Source organism: Pipistrellus kuhlii, unplaced genomic scaffold (assembly GCF_014108245.1).
Source record: "Pipistrellus kuhlii isolate mPipKuh1 unplaced genomic scaffold, mPipKuh1.p scaffold_m20_p_3, whole genome shotgun sequence".
NCBI classification, from domain to species: domain Eukaryota; kingdom Metazoa; phylum Chordata; class Mammalia; order Chiroptera; family Vespertilionidae; genus Pipistrellus; species Pipistrellus kuhlii.
The window spans coordinates 135,333,732-135,354,736 of NW_023425529.1; positions in this window are offsets into that span (position 1 = coordinate 135,333,732).

Below are 21,005 nucleotides of genomic sequence, written 5' to 3' on the forward strand. Positions count from 1 at the left end.
CCAGGACTTCCCTGGGACCAGAAAATATAGTCACCCTAGATAAAAGACTTACCAGAATTAAGAAATTTTACAAAAGTAACACAGCTTGAAAGTGGCAGAGCCAGAATTTGGCTCCCTGCCTTTAGGACCTAAACTTTTCTACTATTACCTTTCAGTAGATTTAGTGATTCTCTTGTCTACTAATTATGACATGATTAGAGGAAATCAAGTCAGGGATACTTTCCTGAAAAACACCAATGTTAAAGTAGATGCTTTGTCTTATTTACTTTTGTGTATCTAACTTGAAACACATCAGTTCTTCAATAAACATTTGTGGCTCTAAACCAAATCATAATGCTTGATACTTCATTTTAGATGCCTTTATTTAGCTGGTAGGGGTTTTCTACCTTCAAGAGTCAGTGCTTAGAATAAAAATATGCATACAGGGTGATTCAATCTGGGATGCTTCAAGGGATGTTCAATCAGCCATTCTTTCATTGTCTATTAAAATAATTTACGATAATTTGGATAGAAATTTTATAAAGTTATGATAACTGTCAGAGAGTTTCTAAGTTCAGTAAGAAAAAGACCACAGTAGGAAGGTAGCAAAAGAGAAGTTTTGGTGGTTTTCACCATATCTTTAAATAGTCTGTCCTTATGCCAGTTTTAAACATATCTATTTTCTCACCTTTAACAGCTACACAGACAATGTTAATTGAAAATATTTTTCTTTTATAGGACTTTCTGGTCTAGGTAAATTTTTTAATTTAATCACATTTAATTATGAGTTACATCATCTGAAAAATAGGAGCTACTAAAAAGAGAGGCCTAATGAGAAGATATAGAAAATATTAAGAAAAATAAATCAGGTATTCTAATCATGACTTATTGAATAAAACCACAAGTCTATATTAAATCTATTCTCTGAGTCTCTGGTTCCCTGCCTTTAAGATGAGTTAATTAGCTTAGATTATATAGCATATAAAAATAGTTCTACTATTTTTTTTGTTTTGTTTTATAAAACAGATGCATTTGATAAAGCAACATAATTCTTACTGTTGGTATATGAGGAAACTTCCATTGCCTTCATTCTTTAGATAAGTCACTTAGACACTGAATGCTGTTTCTCTCTGAAAGAAAGAAGAAAGAGCTTCAAACATAAATTTTTCATATTGCTATCATATTAGTAAAAACTATAAATAAGGTTAAGTTTAGAAGAATTACCGCATGGAAAAATATCCACTTCTCTACATACTAAATATTATAAATTATTTCTGGAAGCATTTTGCTACATTATCGGGTTGTGAAAGTGATGTTTCCATGTGATATTTAATTCTATCATTTTGTAATTGTTCTTTCACCCCCTTTCTCATTCCTCATTGATTTTCTTTATTTCTAACTTGCCACACCATCTAGGTATGGGAGGTTAGATGTATTTTTCATCCTTTCTGAGTCTATTTATGCATATGCAAATGGGGATGATCACATCTCCACTTGATCTCAGAAGAAACAAGTAAATTTCTATTTTAATTCTACATATAAATAAAGCTTTATAACCATCATTTAAAAATTAGGTAATCACTACTCTAAAGCCCACAATTGATGAATCAGATCTTGGCTATTTTTTCCAGGTTAGAAAGTGTATTTATTTGGACACTTCCAAGCATCATAAAGAATTTGAAATGAATAGTCCTGAATGTTGGAGGATTTTCTACCCACATTTTACAGGAAGCACATTTATAGATTACAACAATTATCTGTTGTTAATCATGCTATCTTTTGTTTATAACAGGACAGGGACTGCAGAACACATAGGTTCAAATTCTAATTTTTTATATCATATTTAGTTTGAGCCATATTTGTTGTCCTAACAAAAACCATTTAGTTTTAAATAGCTCTTTAATTTGAAACATTATTTTATCTAAAAACGAGGGACTATGCAAATTGACCATCACACTGTCATAATGATGGTGGTGCCCATAGCCACAAGATGGAGGCACCCAGTCTCCTCAGCCCTTCTGGAGTCCCACAATCCTTTCAGCCCAGCCATGGGGTCAGCAGGTGCATGGTGTGGCCGGACCCACCCTCAGTCCCCCGGCCGCCCAGGGCCAGCCCGAGATCCAGGCAAGCCTCAGATGGTGGCTGCCCAGCTGCCCAGAGCCTCCCGAGGTTCAGGTAACCAGGGCCATCCGAGGCTTGCGCTATGGGCAGTGGCAGCAACAAAGGTGTGATGGGGGCATTGCCTTTCCCTGAATGCCAGGTTGCATTCAGCCCCTGAGGGCTCCCAGACTGTGAGAGGGGGCAGGCCAGGCTGAGGGACCCTTCCCTCCAGTGCATGAATTTTCATGCACCAGGCCTCTAGTATTTATATACTATAAACATGTATATTATTTTGAGAACCAATCAAACTTTGTTTCTGACACTATTAGCAATAACACTTAAGAGAGGGTACATTTTTGGAGTTGTGATACCACACAGTTAAATATGTTGTGGTAATAGAACCATATCCTTGTCATGTAGTATTATAGAAGGAGTAAGGAGCAAGAAAGACTATAATGAAGATATTAGGTTATAAACCTCTACAGGGGAAAGGGGACTACTTCTTACTCATTTTCTGCCTTCCACAAATATATAAGTCACTGTCTTATAAATAGTACTAAGACATATATGAAATTTAACGCTTCAAATCAGAAATTTTTTTAGAGGTTATAAAACTGATTTAAGTTTTGTGACTAGTTACAATGCTTTGACATTAAAGCATGTACTTAACATGGCAAACTCTTCTAAATCTTTAAAGCTTTAAAGTAAGAAAACTTTTAAGAAACCCAATTATTTAGACTGAAGATAATACAGTAAGCTCTCAATGTAGGAAACTGGAAGTCAAATGGTGTTTAACACAAAGTTAATAATCTGTGTTCAGCCAGTGGGGCTCAGTGGTTGAGAATTGACCTATGAACCAGAAGGTCATGGTTCAATTCCTGGTCAGGGCACATGCCCAGGTTGCAAACTCAATCTTCAGTAGGGGGTGCAGGTTATCAATGATTCTCTCTTATCATTGACGTTTCTATCTTTCTCTCCCTCTTTCTTTCTTTCTCCTTCTTTCTTTCTTTCTTTCTTTCTTTCTTTCTTTCTTTCTTTCTTTCTTTCTTTCTTCTTTCTTTAAAATCAGTAAAAACATATATTTTTTAAAAGTTGATAATCTGCAATTCATTGGCAAATTGAACAAGTTTAAATAAATATGAAGAAATACAGACATCCATAATCTTAATATTTCTACACAATTTTGTCAGTATTCAGTCAATATTGATGAGTAAAGATGGGTAGGTATGTGGCAAGAGATAAGTAAATAGTGACACTCATTATTATCGTTAGGCGTCTTCCTAAAAGGCTTTTTGAAAAAAGCAGCCATGATTACCATAGAAAAAATAGTGACAAATGTTCTATTTAGGCACCTCCGTACTTCTCTACTGCCTGAAAATACTACCTGCAAGTTCTTTGCATTGAATACTTTCTATTGAAGTCTGACTAATAATGTGATACTAGGTAAAACTATTGTGGTAAAACTCAGTGTGGTAAAACTACTGTGATTTGAATAGTGTTTCAGTCAAATGAATAGTGCCAGGAACAGCCTCCAAGCATCTACATTAAGTGATTAAAAATTACTAACCTACTTTTTTTCTGTCATTATGAGGCAACATTCAGTCAGTTGGTAGGCTTACTTCCACCTAGAGGTTGATATTCATCAGCCAACCTGAGCTTGCTGGGAATGTGAGAGGTGTAGCTAGTTGTGTTATGTTGTGTCGACAGTATTTTGTGTGATTTGATCCATATCTCCAGAGGTCTAAGGAAAGGTTATGTTTCCAGCCTTCTAGAACACATAAGATGACATGAAATACATTGTTGACTCTATTGCACTGTCAGCATGGGCTGCAGACTCACAAACTGACTTCTGAAGGTTGAGGTTATGCATCAACTTGCTCTAGAGAAACCCTATACAGGCCTAAAGATCTCTAAAGGTGATATAAAGCTTAAAGCTCCAAAAGAATGTTTCTGTATTGCAATGTGATCTATAATGACATATCTGCTAGACTAAAAGCTAGAAAATGAGATCCAGGTGGTAATCTAAACTTTAGGAAGAGCTGGGGACACAGTGACAAATAATTGTCATACTTGTTTATGTGAAATTAAAACCATATTCCCTGTATCAGTTGACATTTCTGCTTTTAATTAAGGGAAGCATGACATAAAAACATAATCCTGTATAATAAAATATTGACAGAATGGCGGAAAAACCTGTCTCTATGAAGTGCATTGACCACCATGGAGCAGACAATGCAGTAGTTGTCCCCTGGTTGTCAGTGTGCTCCCACACGGGAGCTCCACTGCTCATCCAGAACCAGGCTCATGGCTGGCGAGTGCAGTGCCTGTGGCAGGAGCCTCTCCCATCTCCACAGCAGTGTTAAGGATGTCTAAGTGCCCCGAGGGCTCCTGGATTATAAGAGGGCATTGGCCAGGATGAAGGACCCCCTGAGTTCACAAATTTTGTGCACTGGGCCTCTAGTTAGAGTATATAATAGACAAATAGACCAATAAAGAAATAGAATAGAAAACATATAAATGGACACAAATATATCTATATATATCTATATATATATATATATATACATATATATATATATCATATATCTATATATCTATATATATATATATGAAAATGTAGGTTATAGTAAAGCAGTAACTCAGATAAACTATTCTAATATGCCATTGGAACGAGGGGGTAACTATCTAGGAAAAAGACAAAGTTGGACCCTTTGTATTGTACATCAAGATAAATGAATATGAGATTTGAATGGAAAAAGGGAAACAACTAGCAGAAAGTGTATGTTCATTCCTTCATAACCATGAACTGGAAACAAAATCCAAAAGCCATAAAAGAAAGGAAAGACAACTTTTTCTACATAAAAATTAAAAATTACATTACCAAAACAAAAATTCTATAAGGAAAGTCAAACAACAAATGTCAATTTAGAAAAAATATATATGAATTATATCATAATAGGGTTAATCTTTATATAAAGAGCTACTAGGAATTAAGTTAAAATAGACCAATAACTCAATAAAAATAATCAAGAAGTATACAGGTAGTTCATAGAAAAATAAATACAACTGGCATTAAAATATGCAAAAAAGATAAATCACACCGTAAGAGAATTGTGAAATGAAACTAGATATATTTTCTCATCTATCAGATTGGCAAAAAATAAAAAAGTTGTTAAGATGCTCAGTTGATACAGCTAGGAGAAAACAGGAACTCATACATTTCTGAGAAAAGTGTAGAATTATGCAACATTTATGGGGGTAAACTTGGCAATGGTTATATCAAATTTACAGATGCACTTACATTTTAACCCAGAAATCCAGCTTTGGTAATTTAGTATACAGGTATATTTTCACAACTCAAGTGTCACAATTATATCACACTGTTATATTGCTTATAAGAAAATATTTGAAACAAATCTCTATAAACTATGATATGTGCACAAATTGAAATAATATGCACTTGTAAAGAACAGCCAGAAGTATCTCTGGCTATGGAATGGCAGAGATACAGAATACATTGTTAGGTGGAAAAGCAAGGTCCAGACAGGTAGCGTGCTATTTTTGATATATGAAAATGAAGAAGGATAAAAATATTTATATTATCACAAATAGAAAGGCATTCTGGAACTAATAACAATCCTGGGGAGGTGAGAGACACTAGGATGAGTATGAGGTGCAGTATTTATTAACAATTATCTAAAAAAAGTTAAAGAAAAATAACTGAAAATCCATAGGTTTAATAATATTAGAGATGCACAGTAATATGGCTTTTTTAAGGTGAAAATGTATTGAAAGTGCTGTAATAAAATGTGCTAATGCTTTGAGTATTGTGTAGTGCAAAATATTAATTAGTAGACACTTTTAATAGCTTGCTAGATTATAATCGACTATTTTGCACAAATTCATAGTAGTTTTATTATATATTTTTATATCTTAGGTTCAAGTTTGAAAAATACTCCATAGGGAATACTAGCTATCAGGCCCATTCATTTTAACCATTGGAGAATGAAGATTTGGCCTCTCTCTGAAGTTTAAGAAGAGCTTAAGAACTTCTGAAGATCAAGTTACACTTAGAATGAAAGGAATTTATTTACTAAGACATATGGAGAACTTGTAAAAAGACAGCCAATGCTAGAAGTGTTAAGAAAATATGAATAAATGCTGAGTCTTAAAAGATTCCAGATGCATAAATAATTAAGTATAATGTGATACAGAGGTAACATGTAGCATCCAGAAAAATTAAGTTTGTTTTTAAAGGCAACATATTAAAGAACTCCTTCATGCCTAGTTTTGTCCACTCTGGGAGTCAGAAATCCTGATGTTAAGAGTGAGGTAGGGGACCCCAATAGAGGTACCAATATTTGGAGGCCATGTGCATAGTGGTTATTGATGGATGCTGGCTGCACAGGTTTAAAGGACTCCACCACTGAATAGCTAAGTGAAATGACCATTGCATTTCAGAAAATGGAATGATCAAGAACAGGGCACTGTATCAATTAGTAAAAGGATGTTTTATTTTAATGAATTAAAAAAATGGGCTTCACTCTGACAGCAAAAGAGAAACTGCTAAAAGCAATGACACATTTCTAAAGGCAGAAGGGACTAATGGTAGATGAAATAGGAAAATGACTCTAGATATGATCCACAACACAAACAGATTTGTACATATGGAAACAATATTGTTGGCCCAGGCATATTTAGTTGAAAAAGACAAACCACACTGAAGATGTAGGAAAAAAGGCTGATCTGCTTACATTCTGCCCTGTAAATCCATATGAACTTAAATATATGGGGAGATTTCAAGACAGATTAGAATGAACATAAAAATGATTAGAAAGCTTAAAGGGACTTGACAAAGAATTCTAAAAACAAGCACTAAATTCCATGTATTTGACTCCTGAGATATTAAGAATGTAAAATAGGCATAGAGCTGGAAACAAATGCAATTTAAGGTAATATAGTTAAGGAACTTTGAGTGTGTCATTACTGTTAATAAGAATTTATAAAAATAGCTTATTGTGAATAAGAATGTACACAAATTACATTAAAATTAATCTGCCTATTACATGCAATGTTTTTTGTTTTGTTTTGTTTTGGTTTTTGCAATGTTTAAATTTAGGTGCCGTGGAGTAAGGTCACAAAATGATAAGATGTGGTCCCTCCTGTAAGTGCACATGTAATCAAGATAGGCAGCCAAACATTGGAAAATTAATAAGGCATCACAAATTAGTGTTAGATTTACAAATATAAGGAAGTACTCAGGAAGAAGCAATTATACCATGTACAGAATTAAAAAAAAAACCTTTATGGACAATTTGGCAAATGAACTTAGCTTTTCTTGATAAGTAATTAGAATCTCAGAGGCAGCCAAGATAGGAAAGGACCTTCTAGGCTAAAGAAGAAAATGTGTAAGTGGAGAAAAATATCGCATGTTTGAAGGCTGGGAATAGTCTAGAGTGGCAGAAACATGACATAAGAAATAAGTTGATACCAGATCATGAAGGGCATGCATGCATACTAGCATGGGGTTTGGACATAGTTATAAGAATAACACAGAGCTGTTAAACTTCTTTGAGAAGAGGCATGGTAGGCATTACATTTCTGGCATTAGTGTGAAGGTAAACAGGTTAATCAACATGGAGGCCAAGCCAAGAGCCCATTAAAGACTCTAAGACTGAATAAGTGTAGTAGAGCCCAGCCAGCATGGCTCAGTGGTTGAGCATCAATCTATGAACCAGGAAGTCATGGTTCCATTCCCGCCAGTGCACTTATTGGGGGTAAGGGCTCAATCTCCATTAGGAGGTGTGCAGGAGGCAGCCAATCAATGATTCTCTCTCATCATTGGTGTTTCTATCTCACTCTCTCCCTGTCTGAAATATTTTATTAAAAAAACTTTTTCACTTTTTGAGAAAATTTCTAATTTTATGTTTAAATTTTAAATTCTGTGATGATAAAAAGTTATTTCATATTTATATGCTTGGTACATCAAAATTCTTAATAAATGTTTATTAAAAGCTTGATTGATTTTATTAAGCATGGCATTTCCTTTATTTGCACTTGTTTAAATGTATGTATCTTTAAGAAAATATTAAATTTTTATAGGAAGATCAAGGGTTTTAATGACTATAGTATTGAGCCCTGGACTAAATATCAACAACATTCTTCTGCAAAAGGTCAGATTATAAATATCTGAGATATTGTCAGCCATATTACCTCTACCACAAATACTCAATTTTTACATTGTAGTGTGAGGGTGTCCATAAACAAAGTTTGGCTGAGTTTCAATAAAACTTTATTTACAAAAATAAGTGTTAGGCCAGATTTGGCCAATGGGCAATTGTTTGCTAATCCCTGCCCTAGACCAATCTGAAGTTAACCATCTCATCTACAGTTAAAGTACTTAAAATTTCATATGCTTAGTTTTTGAAAGATCATAGTTTTTGGTAACATTTGATGTTAATTACATACTATTTCCATTTCATCTTTATTGAAATATAATTTACATACAATAAAATTTACATTTTTTAGTGTAAAATACTATGAGTTTTGACAAATGCATACAGGTGTATAAACATTACTACAATTTATATAGAGAGAAGTTCCATCTCTCCAAAACTTTCCTCATGTTTCTAAGTAGTTAATCTCTCTCCTAAATCCCAACTCCTACAAACCACTGATCTATTTTCTGTTTCATTTGTTTTGCTTTTTCAAGAATGTCAAATAAATAAAGTCACGTAACCTTCTGAATATGGCTTCTTTCATTTAGCATAATGTTTTTGAGATTTATATAAGATATTGTCTACATAAGTAGTTTGTGTCCCTTATTACTTTCTTATGTTGCATGGATTTTTTTCAAGTTTCTTCATTCACCAGTTAAAGACTATTTGGATTGTCTCCATATTTTGGCAATGATAAATAAAGCCATTACAAACATTTGTATACGGATTCTTGTTTAAATATGAGATTGCAATTCTCTTGGGTAAATGTCTGGGAGTGGTATCACTAGGTTGTATGGAATTTGTCTAATGTTTTAAAGAACTGCCAAACTGCTTAGCAAAGAGCTGTATTACTGAATTCCTACCAGCAATGTGTAAGAGTTCCAATTGCTTCAAATTCTTGTCAGTAACTGTATTGTCAGTCTTTTTATTTTAACCTATTCAATAGATGAGTTTGTATTTCATGGAGGTTTTAATTTGAATTTCCCAATGAATAATATTGTTGAATGTATTTTCATATGCTTACTTGCTATCTACTAGTATATATCTTTTTTTGGTGAAAAGTATGTTCAGATATTTTACTCATTTTAAAGTTTTTTGTTTGTTTGTTTGTTTAGTTTTCAGAGTTCTTTGTATATTTTTGGATGTAAGTATCTCATTGTATATATGTTTTGCAAATATTTCATCCCAGTTTGTGGCTCATCTTTTTATTTGCTTAACAAGATCTCAAGTTACTATATTTTGAAATGCTAACAGCACTATACTATGCATTATTCTAAAAGAAAATGGGAATAATAGAACCTTTTTTTGATGGACAATTTAAAAATGACATTCATGAATATTATAAAACCAAATAGCACATTTTATCATTCCAAAGCTCACTCTTCAATCTGAGTCTTAGTCATGACAATAAAGTCTAGACTCACAGATATTCTCTATCATATATTTAATTTTGAAGAACTTTAAATCTTTGAGAAGTGACAAAAGAAACTGACACATCTATGAAATAGGATATCAATCTGCCTGCCTTGGCTTACGAAGCATAGTAAAAGGGAACATTTTCAAATAGTGAACTGTCTCTTTTATTTATTGATCTTCTGTTAGAAATAAGGCTATAGTCAAATGCTTTCTCCATATCTTCCTTGCTGTATGAAAACAGGGTTACAGATCAATTGATTTACCATCACAATTGATTAGGTACCTTTCCTACTATCTCCATTGTGACACAAGACATGCAGTCATATAGATCTTTCATTAGGAAAGCCATTGAAAAGCTAAGGTTCACTGCATGCTTAAATGGTTTGTATCTCACTCATTAAGCCATTAACCAACCATTAATATTGCTTAACCTCAAACCTTGCAGATAAAATAAGTTATTGCCATTTTATCCTCCCAGTGTACCTTTGCAAAGTGAACAAGTACCTGATTTTGTTACAATTTGACTTAAATATCCAGAGACATGCCAAGGAATTCAGGTATCTAGACTATTAACCCTAAAAGGCTTTGTGTATTCCTTTAGCTGCATACTCAAAAGCATAAACAACGGTAGACCAACACAGAAGCATTATTTAAAATTGCTTTTCTCCCATCAATTTAGTGTGTGTTTTATATTTTCTACACGTTATTACTATTATTAATAACATTCATTTTAATAAGAATTTTTCTTTGTGAAATTCTTAAACATATCAGTAAAAGTAAAGGAAGAAAAGCTTTGTAAAGAGAAGTTAATCATTTTAAGACTGTTTAACTTCTTTGTACTTCAACTTTAAATTCAAATGAGTAAATGATCACATACAACATCTAACAATCCTCTATTGGTATGTTTATCTTGAAATAAAGCCAGAGAAATTCAGTAAGCCCCGTCATTATCAATAATATAGACAGATTATTTACTATGTCTTGTTCAGAGTAAAACATAATTGAGAATATCCACTCCAATCTTTGCTTCAGGTACCATCATGGTAACTATGGTGAACATATAAATTGTTGCACATAACTTTTTTATAAAAAAATTTTAAGACAGATCTTTCCACAGGAAAAGCAACCATAATGCAAAAATCAACCATTTCTTTTAAGTCAAGAAAAAAAAAATGTGAGCACTTGAACAAGAACCTCATAGATTTATAGTATATATATGCAACAAGAAATGTGAACAGAGTCAAATGTGCAATTAAACAAAGCTATAAATAGGTTTCCAATTCCTTTAAAAGAATATCACAAAACCGAGGGGATGCTATACAATAGGTAAGGATATGTGAGTGACCTTTACCAACCCATCTACAAGAAGGGAGAAATTGATATGTATCTAGCAACTGTACTGAAACGTTGCTGCTCAATGTCTATTTGGTCAAATCAGCACTGAATTTCATTTTGTTTTTTTTAGTTCCCAACTAGTTAAAACCTTAGCATTTCTTGGGCCATAAAAATAAAGTGCTAGGTCATGTGCCACCTTACTGATGAATGAGGATCGGGTACATATAATATCATTACTTATATAAAATTCACTTATGCAGTTTACAAAATAACTTGTAAACTGATAATCAACTTAAAGGGCCAACTCTAGAAGGCCTTAAATGTTCAGCTGTAGTTTGCATTTATTAAAATCATTTATAACAGCTCAGCCTTCCTCCATAGCCAGTCAGAGGAGCCTGAACTGGCCTCTTGCAGGAAGGTGAATGTGATAAGCAGGGAGTCAGTGCCTTGGGCCAAACCTTTCTGAGGCATTTTAATTATTTTCAATACACAGTGAGGAAAATGACACATGTCTAAAGAATCATGCAAATATTCCTTTGCTGAAAATATGTCCTATGCCCGGAGGCATTGGAGAGGGTGGAAATGAACTTGAGAAGAGTCTGGAGTCAGTGCACCAAAGCATTGAAAGGAAAGGGATGCAGGGACACAGGGCCTTTTTAAGGGGGGTTAACCTGCCTGTTATCTCTCCCTACACCTTTTGAAATTGCATGCTCCTTATCTAGAAGTGTGTGTGCCTGGTATTCTGTTTTGGGAGAGGGAGGGACAGGATAAGGAAAAGAAAGATGATCATCTTATTTTTGTGTGAAATAAAACTGACCTATAGAACTGGATTCCCTAGAAAGCAAGACCATGTTTACCTACAGGCAAGCCCACCTTTGTGTTTTCTCAGGATTATATCCACAGTAAATACAAGGATTTCTTTTCTGGACCAACGTCAGGCGAAAACAACCCATGGGAGGGGCACTTGCCATAGCACTTGTACCTGACTATTGGCTCCTGAATCTCCTCAGAGCATTTCCATTGCTCAGAAAATATCCTAAGTTAAATTCTCTAGAGCCATCGTAACGTAGGAAAAAAACCTCCATGACATGGTGTGGAGATAACGACAGAACAATCTGGAGAGAAAAGGGGCTTGGAACGCGGTGAGTGTCCTGGGGAGAAAATCTCAGATCATGGAACACTCTCTTCACAGAAGCTTTCCCCTAGGCCACATGTGTCAAACACAAGGCCCGCGGGCCAAATCCGTCCCGCCAGGCCTTGCAATGTGGCCCGCACCGCGCTGTCATCACTGCACTCCACTGCGTTTCCATCACAATGACAGTTTATGACTGTTCAGTAAACCATTCGGCCTGCGATTTAGGCTGGATTTTAGATTTTGGCCCCTTCTCTGATTGAGTTCGACACCCCTACTCTAGGCTATTAGACACAGGATCAAAGTTTGGCTCAAGGACAGTGTTCCACAGAGAGGCCATAGGCATTATGGTGTCAGCATTGACTTTTCCCCTCTTGACATCAATCTGTTTATATTCTATTCTACTAGAGCCACAGCATGGAAAATCGCCCAGTAGTCCATCACCCCACAGCACACGCACCCCACCTGCCCGCCTACCACTGTTTGCAGCAGCTTTTGAACTCTCTTAAGGGTGGTTGGGAGAGAGTTTCTAATCCCACTCCTATTCCTCTAATGGTTTTCCTGCCCCTATCCCGTTTCCTTATGCTGGTCAGGAGAGCCTTTAGCTGCTCCCCCTCTCAAGGGCCAATCAGGGGAAAGAGCCCTTGGCCTTGGCTATAAAAGCACCTGTCTAATCACTGAGCTTCTTACGCCTCCCGGAGTCCAGATCATAAGTTATTTCAAATAAACATTTTTGGGGTATGTGTGAAAATTTAGGTCTCTGATATTGAGAGGAAACATCTATTTCTTTAAAATAATGACAATACTTATTTCAAATATTGTAATGAAAGTATTGGGGGGTGGGGGGAAACCCTCACATAAAAAGGCTGCAAAAATGTTATTTTACTTTGAAGAAAGCAATCACTGAAAATAACAGGCTTCTTTCAGACCACATCCTAAAAAGCTGCTTTTTAATGTCTTAACCCTATACAAAGGTCTTAAAAAAATCCTGGTCCCTGCCTTCTGAAGATTTTAGGTTAACACGTTTGTCTTAAAAACTGTGAGGTGCCTAATTTTAAAAACAACTGGCCAAACCCCCTTCCTCAACCATATTGTCACATCATCCAAGTTATACTTTATAAACAGCCTTGATGTGCTACACACATGCAAAAAGTACACAAAGGGGGTAAACTACTTTGCCTTAGAATTATATATTTAATAATCACTTAGTTACATTATTTTATTTTTGTGAAATGATAATTGATCAACCAAACTTTTTAAAAAGACCCACCAGAAGATAAATATCACCATATGTTTGATTTACAGTAGATTTGTGCATAAACACTTCAATTACAGCTTTGTGTTTAGTATAAAAAACCTTTTCTTGTGTGTGTGTTTTCTTGCTCTGAATTACATTTTGAAAACTTGCCTAAAGCACCTTTCCAAGTATGTTTCTGAGAAACAGATGTATTTATGCATACAAAGGTGTGTGCACACCTTTTCACACACAAATGTCTATTTGATGCCTGCCCTGTGGTCCTAGCACATGCACACCGCTTGTGTGCAGCCACGCACCTGGTCCTGGCATAAACATCTGCCCCTAAACATGCGGGAGCCCCACCAGCCTCCCCAGCAAAGTTAACTGGCATCCCTACACCAGCTGCAGCTCGAACCTCTCCACTCCCATGGGGTCTGGGGCCTGGGGCCATGAGGCCCATTCCCAGCCCAGCCGCTCAGCCTGGGGCTCCGGATAAGGTGGCCAGTGCTGGGAGGCACACACCTGGCCCCCAGCACCACCCTGGCCAGGGCAAGGGGCCACCGGTGGTTTTCAGGCTGGGTGTACCCCCGACCGTAGTGGGGGGCCCCTCTGGGACACTGGGCTGGCCTAGGAGAGGGTCCTCAGGGGGAGAGGGGGTTGGCTGGCTACCACATCCTCAATCAGAGTGAAAGAGATTGATCTGGAGTGGGGCTGGGGGAGGGGCTGTGTTTGCTGCCCACAGTGGGTGTCATAGACACTGGTTGTCTAGTCATTAAAGACTTTATGACCACTGGCTTCATAGATAGATAGATAGATAGATAGATAGATAGATAGATAGATAGATAGATAGATAGATAGATACCGAGTTCAGAGCTACCTGAGTTTCAGAGTATTGGTCATGTGGCAGTTCTAGGGTGTGTGTAGTTAAGGAGTACCCTTAGAAAACTGATTTGACTTTGCAATTAAGAGCCATGAATAAATAAGTTCAGGATTAGTCTGGCAAGATCATGCACGGAATGCTTGATTAAAGGAACTTCATAGTTCCCCCAAGATTGTCTCTGGGTGCTAATGGGGTATTGACAGAGAGATAACTGGGTCTCTTTTGTTACTTGACTTTTGAATGCTTCTTTCAGCATCCTGCAGCCCAATGCTATTGGGCATAGGACTGGCATTTTGGAGTGAGAAATTGGCACGTGGATTTTATTATGGAACTTCTTGCAACCATTAAGTTCTCTGGTCTCTAGATGTCTTTAGATATTGGCAGTACTCCTAAAATCAAAATTTAAAATATGAAAAAATGTTTCTATCTGTTTATCTATCTATCTATCTATCTATCTATCTATCTATCTATTCTCTCTTACAACTCTCCCTCTCCTGCCATCCGTCTCACATATAATATAATGTCTTTTTAAGGACATCATATGGCAGCAATTTAAGAAGTTTTCATAGATACAGATAACCCAGAAAATACTAGCAGAACCTTCCCCCTTTTTGTTTATGTAAGTAAAGAATATTTAATTAAATACTCAAATATTTGGGTTTTTTTTTATTTGTCTAAGAGTAAGAAAAGATTAAGAGGAGAATTTTTGTCTATTACGGAATTTTTTTTCATTTTTTATTAAGATTTTATATGAGTACATATCTTACTATTGCCCCCCCACCCCACTCCCATACATGCCCTCACTCCCCAGAGTTTTGTGTCCATTGGTTATGCTTATATGCATGCACACAAGTCTTTTGGTTGATCTCTTATCTCCCCCCACCTCTCCCTAACCTTCCCACTGTAATTTGACATTCTGTTTGATACTTTACTGTCTCTGTATCTATCTTTTTGTTCAACAGTTTATAATTTTGTTACTACCTTATAATTTTCTTTAATATCATATTTGCTAAATAGTGTCAACAATTAGGAAGACTACATCATTTACTATGCACTAAAATATTTTCCATTTTCTGAGATTATTTTCATGAGAAGGCAGTTATTACAGAAATCATATGATATAAAACAGGATCTCTTCATGCTAAATTTGTATAAATAATTAATTGAAGGGAAAGTATTTCACTATGATAAATGAGACACTGTATGGAAGGAGTGAAGCCATTTTGTGGGAGAAATAATAGAGTAACATGCCATTAAATAGAAGACATCATATTAAATTTTATAGTTAAAGTACAAAGACATCAAGATATATTAAAATTTGAATTGATTAAATTTTCTAAAATTCAGATCCTGGGTATATTAAATGGAGTTTTGCCAATATAATTATCCAAATGAAAGAAAAGAGGAAAAATGTTTAGTTGAAATGTAAAAACAGTTTGCTAGAGAAAAAGATGGTTGCTATTAAAGTAAATCAATATGCAATGAAGAAAATAAAGGACGTGCTGTTGGCTTAATGCAATAAAGTTATAATTTTATAATCAAAATGAGGTCCATGGTCAACAAGGACATAGTTCTAATGGTAAGGTAGCTGTGGTGGTACCTAGTGTAAGAGTAATTGCACTAAATTAAAACATGATGGCTAAATTATCAGTAGTTATTAACCTTCAGAACAGAGATGGCTGTGAGAGTATAAAATATTCTCTGAAGAGGTCAGAGAGGGCCCAAATCCATAGATTTACAAATACAGACACTTCGTATGTGTGGTCTTTTACTAAATATGTTTCTAAGAAACATGACAATTTTAAACACTGTTTTTAGAAGTTAAATACTGAGTAGTTGCAAAGAATTTCTATAAAATACGTGTACAATATAAAAATTAAAGTCATGGTATAATGTACACTCATATATGCAGTTTAAGGAAAATAACACTAATGTTTACTTGTTCACAAAAAGTGTTTTGCTTTCCTCCTCATCCCATTCCATTCCTTCCTTCCTCAGAATGAATCACCATTCTGAACTTTGTAATTATCTTGGTGATTTTTCAATTGTATCTGCATGCCTGAATCATATTAAATTTTATGGTTAAAATTTGTTTTGAACACTGATCATTTTAAAAAAAAAAAAAAAAAAAAAAGGAACCTTCTAGTCCACAGGCTGATGCTCTATCCACTGAGCCAAACCAGCTAGGGCAAACACTGAAATTTATAAGATGAATATTTTGCTCGGTTTACGTGTAAATGTGTCGTCCTGAGATTCATCCACTTTGTTAAAATCAGCTGGGATTTATTAATTTTCACTGTTGCATAATATTCAATTTGAAGACAATACTTTATTTAAAGCTGATGAACATTTAGCTTATTTTCTATTATAGCACAAAATATCATAATATTATAAATATATAGCATCCGTGTCCATGTCTGCTGGTGCACATGTATGCAAGAGGGAGTCAAAGGTTGTATACATGTCCAGCTTTACTAGATATGGCACCAAATGGTTTTGTCAAAGAAGCTGTAACAACTTACACATGGAAATGGAGATCAGCTTGTATTTGCTCTTCTCCCTGTGTACACCGGTAGACTACATTAGGCAGCCTCCCTCCTAGTGGGAGGGGCCCATGTGATTGAGTTATACAATGAGATTTAAGCAGGAGCGATTATGCCACTCCTGCACATAAAACCCTTACACATATCATCCTATAAGTATTCCCCCTTCTGTCTGGCTGCCAGGAGACCACCCCAAGATGGTCTCACAGGCCACATATTGATGACAGAGGAACAAGATGAATGGAGACTGGGTCCCTGCCACTGAACACTCAGGATATCTATTTTGGTTTTTATGTAAAAAAGAGACACATTTCTATCATTTCTGAACCATTATATTATGGTTCAGTTTTTGGGTTTTGCAGTTAGCCTACTTTAATGGCCTTACTCCTCCTGGCAAGGATAAGGTACCTATTACTGCAACATTTAAAACTTGTCAAACTTCATAATTCTTACCAAAGTGGTGAGTATGAAATGTCATGTTACTGAGGACATCCTGGCCAGCCATCATTCAGTAAAAGTAGGGTGCTTGAACACAGCACTGTGATACCAAAACAGTTGATGTAATGCCAAGAGAGCTACTAAATGACTAACCAGTAGGACAAAGGGATGAGTCACATTCTAGGCATAATGGAGCTGGATGTCTCAAGATTTCATTGTGCTATTTAGAACAGCAAGTGATTTAAAACTAATGAATTGTTTATTTCTGGAGTTCTCCATTTAATATTTCTGAACTGCCATTCACCATGTGAAGCTGAAACCTCAGACAGGGAAACTGTGGATAAGGGGGATAGTAAACAGCTTGTGTGAGAGGTAGAGGTGATCTCCTCAGGCTGCATTTCTCAGAAGGAAGAAACTGGCCTCTTGCCAAACTGACCTCCTGCAAAGGTCCTTGGAGAGGTCCATGGAGAGCCCTGTGGGCCTCGTGCTTCAGAGAGGACATCCTGCTCAGCCTTATGACTTGCGCCCAAGACACCACACCACTGCTGTGGCACTGTGTTCTATAAGAACTGTCTAGGTCTTTTTTATTTTATTTTTTTATATATTTTATTGATTTTTTTTGCCCCCCTCCCTCCCTCCCACACATCCCCTCCCTCCCCAGAGTTTTATGTCCATTGGTTGTACTTATATGCTAGGTCTTTGTCCCAGTTTCTAGCACAGCACTCCTAAACCCTTTCGAATTTGCTAGGGATGAGAGGGATAAGGGTGTCTTTTGTTATGCTAGTGGGGTGGCTTTTCTAGAATTTTCCATTTAATATTTTTAGACTGTTATTGACTTTGGGTAACAGAAACTGCAGGAAATGAAACCTTTGATAAGGGAGGACTAAAGTATTTGTCTTTTTGTGACTGCCTTATTTCACTTAGCATCATGTTCTCAAGGTTCATGCATGTTGTATTAATAATTCTTGTAGTCTTAAATTTTGCACGGGTGCTGCAAGAACTGCATTGGTCATGTTGTATCAACTTGATTTATTTAACAGTGTAAGTTTATCTCTGCTAACAGGTTTTATCCTTTTTGTATGTTATTGTTAACATTTGTTAATTTTGATGATTTAATGTCTGTTATTTTTCTAACTCACAAATGGTGAATAGCTTGACAATGATTTTTTTTTAAAGTAAATGTGATAAAGATTATAATGTTAAGGCTTCAACTCAGTGTAACAGTGATGTAAACAATAGAGAAAATTGAGTAAAACTATTAAATATAAACCTATTTATTTATATGGTGATTGATGCAATTTGAGCATTCATCTTACATATTTCTTATGCTCTATACAAAGGAAGACTCAGACAGATGGACAAAATTTGTTTCATCTCATCAACATTTTGATCCAAGATGATACCATAGTGACCTTTATAACAGTTTGTCAAAAGGTGGCATAAAAAGTGTTTCAGTTTTAAAAATTAGTTTTAAATCTGAAACTTCTAATAAATAAGAGTTCCTTAATGCTTTATAATTTGATAAATTTTAACATTAAATGTGGACTTAAAACATTGTCCTTGCATACAAGTGCAATTGTCATTCTGGAAGCTTTATGACTCTGTGATGTTTTCCTTGCTCAGCGTTCACTTACTGTGGGAGCTCTCCCTCAGACTTCTGAATGCTATTCTGCATGACTTCCTTTACTGTACCAGCCATGCAGTGCAAGCCTTTTGTTAGTAAACCATATAGCTCTCTGTATCTTCTCTGAAGACATTGTAACCAATGTTTTCAAGCACCATACTGACAAATTACTTGTTTTTTTTCCCCTCGGTTCTTTTCTTCCTGGTTTTGGCACTCATGCCTCATTAGTATTTCTTTCAAGACGTAGTCATGAACCAAATCACAAACATTGTCACTTTAAAATTGTATTATTAATTATTTTAAATACTTTAAAAATAGCAAGAGCATTTTTAAAAACTTTCTATTCCTAATTTCTCATAAGATGAAATAAAACATTTGGATACAATGCTAATAGCTTGAAGGAATGTTTTAGAACTCCTCTGAATTATTTTATTTTAAATGGGACAAAATATTTGCATTTTTGTAACAGGAAGCCAAAACTGGAGACACAGTATAGATGTCTCTTACTTCAAAAAATAGTCTGAATTCTATGGTACAAGTACCTAACCAACAGCTTCAAAACCTTATACTTTAGGGAAGCTCCTTTCCACTTGCTAGATGGGTGCTATCCAATTCAGGGATCATCCAATAAAGCCAATGATCTGTGAACGCATAATAATCTGGCCACTCAGTGTATATCTGGTGTTCCCTGGACCACTGTTATACTAGAAATTTTACCAATATAGCAGGACCCTGAATCTTCATGATATTTCTCTCTCACACTCTGGTATGCATGTGTCCTACTGGTAACTCTAGGATACACTGGACAGTCATTAGGATAAAGCATAAGGGAGAGTACATCACCTCTGAGAAAATGTAAAAAAAATATACATATTTTATATATACACACACTGAGTGGCCAGATTATCATGATCTCTGAATGCATAATAATCTGGCCACTTAGTGTATATCCTCTATAATAAAAGGCTAATATGCAAATTATCCCCTCCACCAGGAGTTTGACCAGTAGGCAGGCAGGCCAACCGTCCATGTCCCCACCCCGTGGCCAGGCTGGCTAGACCACACCCATGCATGAATTCATGCACCTCGGATATATATATATATATATATATATATATATATATATATATATATATATGTATTTATATTTTATATTTTCTCAGAGGTGATGTACTCTTCCTTATGCTTTCTCCTAATGACTCGCCAGTGTATCCTAGAATTTCTATTAATAGTATGACACATGTATACCAAAGTGTGAGAGAGAAATATCATGAAGATCCAGGGTCCTGCTCTATTGGTAAAATTTCTAGTATAACAGTGGTCCAGGGCACACCAGGCCATTCCTTCTAAGACAAATGATGGATGGTCACATCTCATACCTCTTACCACTAAAAACAAACATAGAAGGAGGTGGCCCCTGGTTGATTACTACAAGATAATTAAATGGGAATGAAAGATGGCAGTCTTGTCTGAAGAAAGACCAAGGTCTAAGGGTGTAAAACAGCATGTTTGCTGTGGGGAAGCAAAAGCAATTTGATATCATTAGAGCATAAACTTAACAACAAGGAATGTTGGGAGAGGTAATCAGAAAGGTAGAGTTGAAATGATGGGCTTAAGAATGGAAGAGTCTTAATAGGGCAGATGTCTTAGGTTTTCCCCGGAAAGCAAAGCCTGAGGCAGTAACAGTTGAGGTAGATGGTATTATTTATACTACTAAAACACCTAAGAAGTATTCTTTTTAAAAATATATATTTTATTGATTTTTCACAGAGAGGAAGAGAGAGGGATAGGGAGTTAGAAACGTCGATGAGAGAGAATAATCGACCAGCTGCCTCTTGCACACCCCCTACAGAGGATGTGCCCGCAACCAAGGTACATGCCCTTGACGGGAATCGAACCCCGGACCTTTCAGTCCGCAGTCCGACGCTCTATCCACTGAGCCAAACCGGTGCTGGAGTAAGAAGTATTCTTAAGGGTTCTTCTGAAGACAAGGTCTTCATTAAAAGTTAGTTTAAAGATCATTAACTGAAAAAAGTAGGGGTTAAATTTGCTCATAATGAAAATGTATGGATTCATCAGAGATAAAGGAAAGGCATTCCTGAA